Source organism: Pteropus alecto, unplaced genomic scaffold, assembly GCF_000325575.1.
Source record: "Pteropus alecto unplaced genomic scaffold, ASM32557v1 scaffold744, whole genome shotgun sequence".
NCBI classification, from domain to species: domain Eukaryota; kingdom Metazoa; phylum Chordata; class Mammalia; order Chiroptera; family Pteropodidae; genus Pteropus; species Pteropus alecto.
In genome coordinates this window covers 111,985-120,521 of record NW_006434863.1, presented here as the reverse complement: position 1 = coordinate 120,521, position 8,537 = coordinate 111,985, and positions in this window count along the sequence as shown.

Here is an 8,537-nt window from a genome sequence, read left to right as displayed (position 1 = left end):
TAGACGAAAGGAATGTTAGATTTAATGGTATAGATGAAAGAGATGTTAAAGATGTGGATAAAAAAGTGGAAGAAATTAAGAAGTATGAATTAGTAAAAACAAAATAGTCATGGAAATATAAAACACATAAGGATTATAGTCGATAAAATTGTAATAACTATGTATGATGTCACATGGTTACTAGATTAATCAAGGAGATCACTTTGTTAGTTACATAAATATCTAATCATTATGTTTTACAATTGAAACTAATATAATATTGAATGCCTAAGAATTAATAAAAAATAAAATTATCTTCTCTAAAAGATGTAAATGGTTTTAATGCTCCAATCAAAAGACAGAGTTGTTGAAAAGATAAAAAAGGGAGACTCCTACATATGCTGCCTATAAAAGATCCACTTCAGACAGGCTAAAAACACACTAACTAAAAGTAAACCTTTTACCGGACTCATCAAAAAAAAAAGAAAAAAGAAAAAGAAAAAGAGGACTAAAATAAATAAAATCAGAAATAATAAAGAAATGAGAACTGACACCACAAAAATAAAAAAAGATTATAAGAAAAGACTGAATTCATATGCCAGTAAACTTGACAATTTATAAAAGATGGATAAATTCCCCCCAAAACATACAAACTTTCAAGGCTAAATCAAAGAAAAACAGAAACTTTAAATCAGCTTACTACTACTAACAAAATTTAATCAGTAATTAATCTCCCCACAAACCAAAGTCCTGGACCAGATTGCTTCACAAGTAATTTTATCAAATACAAAAAGAATTAACACCCTCTTTTCTCAAATTATTCCAGAAATATTCAAGAAGAGGAAAAGCTCTCAATCTCATTTTACACTGATTCCAAAAATAGACAGACATTTAAAAAAATAAAATCATAGGCTATTACTCATATCATAAAATGCAAAAGTCCACAACAAAATATTAGCAAAATGAATTTAGGAAAACATTTAAAAGACCATGATCAAGTGGGATTTATTCTGAGTATGCAAGGTAGTTTCAATATACACAAATCAATTAATCTGATACACTGCGTAAGCACAATAGAGAATAAAAATCATAGGATCACATCAGTAGATGCAAAAAAAGCATTTGACAAAATTCAACACTGATTTAAGATAAAAACTCTAAGCAAAGTAGGACTAGAGGGAATATACCTCAACATAATTAAGGCCATATATAAAACCCACAGCTAAGACTAAAAATGAGAAAAAGCTAACAGCATTTTTCTTAAGATTAGGAAGAAGACAAGAATGCCTCCTTTCACAACATCTATTCAACATAGTATTGAGCAACAGCAATCAGACAACAACAACAAAAAACGAAAGGCATCCCAATTGGAAAGGAAAAAGTAAAACTATCATTATTGGCAGATTACATGATACTATAAGGAGAGAACCTTAAGATTCCACTAAAAAACTATTACAACTGAAGTGAATTCAGTAAAGGAGCAGAATACAAAATTAATATTAAGAAATGTGTTGCATTTTTATACACCAATAACAAATTGTCAGAAACAGAAATTTAAAAAAAAATCCTATTGACAATTGCATCAAATATAATAGAATACTTAAGAATAAATTAAAGCAAACAAATAAAATACATGTACCTGAAAATTTATAATATTTTTTGAAGAAAAAATTAAAGAAGGTACTGTGCTCATGGATAGGAAGAATTAACATCATTAAAATGTCCAAAGCAATCTATAAATTCAATGCAACCCTTATCGAAATGCCAATGGCATTTTCCACAGAACAATTAATCCAAAATATTTTTGAAACCATAAAAATTCCAAAATAGCCCCAGCAATCTAAAAAAGAAGATCAAAGCTGGAGGTATCACACTACCTGATATCAAACAATACTACAAAGTTATAGCAATCGAGACAACATGGCACTGGCATAAAAGCAAATACATAGATTAATGGAACGAATTAGAGAGCCCAGAAATAAACCCATTCTTATATGGTCATTTACTCTTTGGCAAAGGAGGCAAGAATATACACTGGGGTAAAGACAGTTTAGTTAATAAATGGTTTTGGGAAACTGCACAGATATATGCAAAAAATGAAACTGAACCACCTCCTTACATTATATACAAGAATAAACTTAAAAATGGATTAAAGACTTAAATGTAAGACTCAAAACCATATAAGTCCTAGAAAAAAAACATAGTAAACTCTCTGACATTGCTGTTAGTGAGATATATTTTTTTCTGACATCTCTCCAAAGCATAGGAAACAAAATTAAAAAATAAATAAATAGGACTACATCAAACTAAGAAGTTATTGCAGGCAAAAAATACTATCAAGAAGATTAAAAGACAACTTACTGAATGAAAGAAAATATTAATCAATGGTATATTCTGTAAGGGGATAAAATTCAAAATTTACAAAGAACTCATGGAATGTAACACCAAAAAATCTAAGAAGTAGATTAAAATATTGGCAGAGAACCTAAACAAACTTTTCTTAAAAGAGGACATATGGTCAATAAACATATAAAAAGATGTTCAATGTCACTAATTATCAGATAAATGCAAATTAAAACAACAATGGCTATCATCAATAAATCAACAAACAGCAAGTGTTGGTGAGGATGTGGATAAAAGGAAAATTGCAAAATGATACAGTCACTATAGAAAACGGTTTGTGGGTTCCTCAAAAAATTAAAAAATAGAACTATCTTATGACCTAGCAATTCTACTTCTGGGTATTTATCCAAAGAAAATAAAAATACCAATTCAAAAAGATGTATGCACTTCTTTGTTCACTGTAGCATTATTTATAATTAATAGTTTCAGGGTTACCTATGAAGATAATTAAGGCAGGTTTAAAAAGTAGAAAACGATAGAGGACTAGAAGTTGGGGAAAATGGAATCAGATGCCATTTTGGATAAGGTAAAATAAGAGATGTTCTCTTTGAAATGGGGAAGTAAGTTAACATGATACGGTTTATTGAGGGTTGTTACATAAAAGCTATTAAAGGTCATTTTAATATTGAACTCTGTACCTTTTTATAAACAATAATTCAAGTGAAATACAAGGAGAGAGCAGTATGCAAAATATAGGATAAACAAGAGAAGACAAAAATTACAAAACAAACCTCTGGAAACGTGGTATAATTGATATTGAACTACTTCTGTAACGTGGTTATCTCGTACAACAGATGTTGCAGAAGGTCTTCCAAGGATTTTATTGCACACTAATTCTACTGAGTGTCCTTTTACAGTGATTATCAATCAAAAACCAGAAGGATACATACATTGGCTACGATATTTTTTTTTGCCATAACTCTGTATTTAAAATAGAAATAAAAATGAATTTACATATCTAGATTTTAGAGATTACTATAAAGTTTGTCTACTGATACTACTATGCTCTCTTCTTTAACATTTTCATAAAGAGCTAAAAACATTTTGCACATATGGCAATGAGAAGTAGTAGAAATGTCAATAGTGTATCAAGAGTAAACACATTTAAGTATTAAGGATGTGTATTTTTCTCATTAGATTCAATATGTTTAGGAAGACTATTATTTATTTTGTAGAATCAGTTAGAAAAGTCAATACTTATACATATACATCAAATAATATTAAAAGAACATGCAGTATATTGTATTAATGCCTTAGACAGAAAAAAGAACTGAGTAGAAATAGTCAATATTTGAATTAACTTTTATCACATTAGCATTGCTTTCCCAAAATATTGTATTTATTGTTTATTACACACCACAGAACAGCCATTACTTTCTTCCTAAAAGTGTATAATATAAAGCAAATGGTTTTTACATAGGAAGAAAACAGTAGTTGAATGGATGTGGGCAGATGAAATTTTCAATGTGCACCTTTCTGAAACAGTTGAGAGAAAAAAAATTAAATTTATTGGGGTACATTGGTTTAAAATTTATGCTTCAAATGTAAAGTTCAATAATATATCATAACTATATTTCATTGTGTGTTCAACACCCAAACTTAAGTTCCCTTCCATCACTTTATATTTAACCCCTTTAACCTTATCTGTTTACTTCCTCTCATTTTCCCTTTGATAACCACCTTTTTCTCTGGTAACCATTAAAATTATTAATAATTTTTTGAGAAACCTCCATATTGTTTTCTATAGTGGCTGTATCAATTTATATTCCCACTAGTAGTGCATGAGGGCTCCTTTACTCCATAACCTCTTTGACACTTGTTATTACTTGTCCTGTTGATGAAAACCATTCTAAAAGGTATGAGGTGGTATCTCACTGTGGTTTTTAATTTGCATTTTTCTAATAGCTAGTAAAGTTGATAATCTCATTCTGTTGGTCATTTGTAAGTCTTTTTGGGAGAAGTGTCTGTTCAGGTCTTCCAACCATTTTTTAATTGGATTGTTTGTTTGCTTTATTTTGCTGTTGTTGAGTTGTATGATTTCTTTGTATACTTTGAATATTAGTCCATTGTTGGAGACAATGTTTGCAAATAACTACTCCCGTTCAGTTGGTAGCCATTTTGTTTTGTTGATGGTGCCTTCTGCTGTGTCTAAGCTTTTAGTTTGATGCAGTCTCATTCATTAATTTTTGTTTTGACTTCCTTTGCCTTTGAGTTCAAATTCATAAAATCCTCCCTATGTCCAAAGTTCATGAGTTTAGTACCTCTGTTTTCTTCTAGTCAATTTACTGTTTCAGGTCTTATATTTAGGTCTTTGATCTATTTTGAGTTTATTTTGGTATGTGGTGACAGAGAGCAGTCTAGTTTCATTCTTTGGCATGTGGCTTTGTAAATTTTCCACCACCAATTATTAAAAAGGGATTCTTTTTTCCATTGTAAGTTTTGGGCCTCTTTGTCAAAATTATTTCCCCATATACATGGGAATTTATTTCTAGATTCTCAATTCTGTTCCATTGTTTTGTGTGCCTGTTTTTCTGCCAATATTTCTGATTTGATTATTGTCACTTTATTGTATAGTTTGAAGTTGAGCAGAGTGATACCTCTGGACTTGTTCTTTTTTCTCAGGATTGCTTTTGCTATTTGGGGACTTTTATGCTTCCATATAAATCTGATGATTTTTGTTCTATTTATTTAAAAAATATCATTGGGATTCTGATGGGGATTGTTTAACAGAATATAGCTATAGGTAATATGACCATTTTACCTATATTGATTCTTCCAATCCATGAATATGATATACTTTTCCATTTCTTTGGGTCTTTTTCAATTTCTTTTAATAATGTCCAAAATTTTCAGTGTACAGATTCTTCACATGCTTTATAAGGCTTATTCCTAAGTATTTTATCACTTTTGTTGTATTAGCAAAAGGAATTTTTTGTTTCTTTTCCTGAAAATTTATTATAAGTGAATACAAATGCTATGAATTTTTGTGCATTGATTTTGTATCCTAAACCTTTCCCGTATTTGTTTATTGTTTCTAATAGTTTTCAGTGGCATCTTTAGGCTTCTTTTCTTTTTTTTCTTTTTCTTTTTCCTTTTTTTTTAAATAGAGAATCGTATCATCTACAAAAAGTGACAATTTGCCTTCACGTTCTCAATTTGGATGTCTTTTATTTTTTCTCTCGCCTGATTGCTCTAGCTAAGACTTTAAACACTATGTTTAATAAGAGTGGTGAAAACAGAAAGCCTTGTCATGGTCCTGATCATAGAGAGAAGGTTTTCTTGTCTTTCTATTTTGTTTTGTTTTTGATTTTCAACATTTAGTATATTAGCTGAGGGTTTGACATATGTGGCCTTTGTTATATTGAGGTATATTCCTTCTATACCCATCTGAATAAGTATTTTAATCATAAATGGAATGCTGTATCTTGTCAAATGTTTTTCTTGCATCTCTTGTTATGATCATATAATTTTTATTCTTGTTTATGTTTTATGTGGTATATCACAATCAATTTGTACATGTTGAACTATCCTTGTGCCCCTGGAATGAACCCAACTACATTACGATATATAATTTTTTAATGTACGGTTGCATTAGATTTGCTAGTATTCTGTTTAGGATTTTTGCATCTGTATTCATCAGAGATTGTGGCCTACAATTTGAAAGGTTCATCCATGTCACAAACAGCATCTCTTCTTATGGCTGAGTAATATTCCATTGTATATATGTACCACAGCTTCTTTAGCCAATCATCTATCGTAGGATACTTTGGTTGCTTCCATGTCCTGGCCACTGTGAATAATGCTGCTATGAACATCGGTGTGCAAATATCATTTAGGATATGAGTTTTCAAGTCTTTGGGGTAAATATCCAGTAGAGGGATGGCTGGATCATATGGTAGATTAATTCTTAGTTTTCTGAGAAACCTTCATACTGTTTTCCATAGTGGTTGTACCAATTTGCAGTCCCACCAGCAGTGCATGAGGGATCCTCCTTCTCTGCATCCTCTACAACATTTGTTGTTGTCTTGTTGATTACAGCTATTCTAACATGTGTAAGATGACATCTTATTGTGGTTTTGATTAGCATTTCCCTAATAGCTAGCAATGTTGAGCACCTTTTCAAATATTTATCGTAGGGATTGCTTACAAATATATTTTCTATTCGGATGGTGATCTCTTTACCTTGTTGACGATTTCTTATGCTGAGCAGAAGCTTTTTAATTTGATATAGTCCATTCATTTCTTTTAGCTTTTACATCCCTTGCACTCGTGGTCAAATTCATAAAATCCTCTTTAAGTCTAAGGTCCATGAGTTTAGTTCCTACGTTTTCTTCTATGCATTTTATTGTTTCAGGTGTTATATTCAGGTCCTTAATCCATTTTGAGTTAATTTGGGTGGGCGGCGATACACAACAGTCTAGTATCATTCTTCTGCAGGTAGCTTCCCTGTTTTCCCAGCACCATTTATTGAAGAGGCTTTCCTTTCTCCACTGTATTTTTTTGGCTTTTTTGTCAAAAATTATTTGCCCATATAAATATGGGTTTACTTCTGGAATTTTGATTCTGTTCCACTGGTCCGTGTGTCTGTTTTTCTACCAATAACATGTCGTTTTGATTACTGTCACTTTGTAGTATAATTTGAAGTCAGGCAGAGTGATGCCTACAGCCTCGTTCTTTTTTTCTCAGGATGACTTTGCCAAATTGGGGTCTTTTGTGCTTCCATACAAGTCTGATGATTTTTGTTCCATTTCTTTAAAAAATACCAATGGGATTTTGATGGGGATTGCATTAAAACTGTATAATGCTTTAGGTAATAAGGTCATTTTTAACTATGTTTATTATTCCAATACAGGAACATGGAATATTGTTCCATTTCTTTGTATCTTCTTTGATTTCTTTTAATATGGTCTAATGGTTTTCATTATATAGGTCCTTCACATGTTTTGTGAGATTTATTCCTAGATATTTTATTCTTTTTGTTGCAATTGCAAAAGGAATTATTTTTCCACTTCTTTTTCTGACACTTCATTATTAGAGTATAGGAATGCTATGGATTTTTAATGTTGATTTTGTATCCAGAAAGTTTACTGTATTTGTTTATTGTTTCTAGTAGTGTACTTGTGGAGTTTTTAGGGTTTTCTACATAGAGAATCATGTCATCGGCCAATATCGACAGTTTAACTTTTTCATTTTCTATTTGGATGCCTTTTATATCTTTCTCTTGCCCGATTACACTTGCTGGGACCTCCAATGCCATATTGAATAACAGTGGCTATATTGGACAGCCTTGCCTTGTTCCTGATCTTAGAGGGAAGGTTTTTAGATTTTCACCATTAAGTATAATGTTGGCTGAGGGCTTGTCATATATGGCCTTTACTATGTTAAGTTACTTTCCTTCTGTACTGATTTTGCTAAGTGTTTTGATCATAAATGAATGCTGCATCTTGTCAAAGGCTTTTTCTGCATCTATTGATATGATCATATGATTCTTATTCTTTAATATGTTTATGTGGTGTACCACATTAATCGATTCGCATATGTTGAACCATCCCTGTGCCTCTGTGATGAAGCCCGCTTGATCACGGTGTATAATCCCTTTAATATGTTGCTGTATTCGGTTCGCTAGTATCTTATTTAGGATATTGTATGTGTGCTCCTGATAGTTATTGGTTTGTAGTTTTCTTTTTTGTGGTATCTTTATCAGGTTTTGATATCAGAGTGATATTTGCTTAATAAAATCAGTTGGGAAGTATTACCTCATCTTTGATTTTTTGGAAGTGTTTGAGGAGAATAAGTATTAAATCTTCTTTGAATATTTGGTAGAATTAACTGTTGAAGCCATCTGGTCCTCAGCTTTTACTTATTGGTAGGTTTTTGATGATTGGTTCTATTTCCATACTGCTGATCAGTCTATTTATATTTTCTGTTTTTTTCTTGATTCAGTCTAGGAAGGTTGTATTTCTCTAAGTACTGCTCCATTTCTTTTGGTTATTTATTTTGGTGATATATGATTTTTCATAGTATTCTTCTATCATCCTTTGTATTTTCTCAGAGTCTGTCGTAATTTCCCCTCTTTCATCTGTGATTTTGTTTATTTGTGTCTTTTCTCTTTTTTCTTTAGTGAGTCTAGCCAGGATTTTGTCAATTTTATTAAC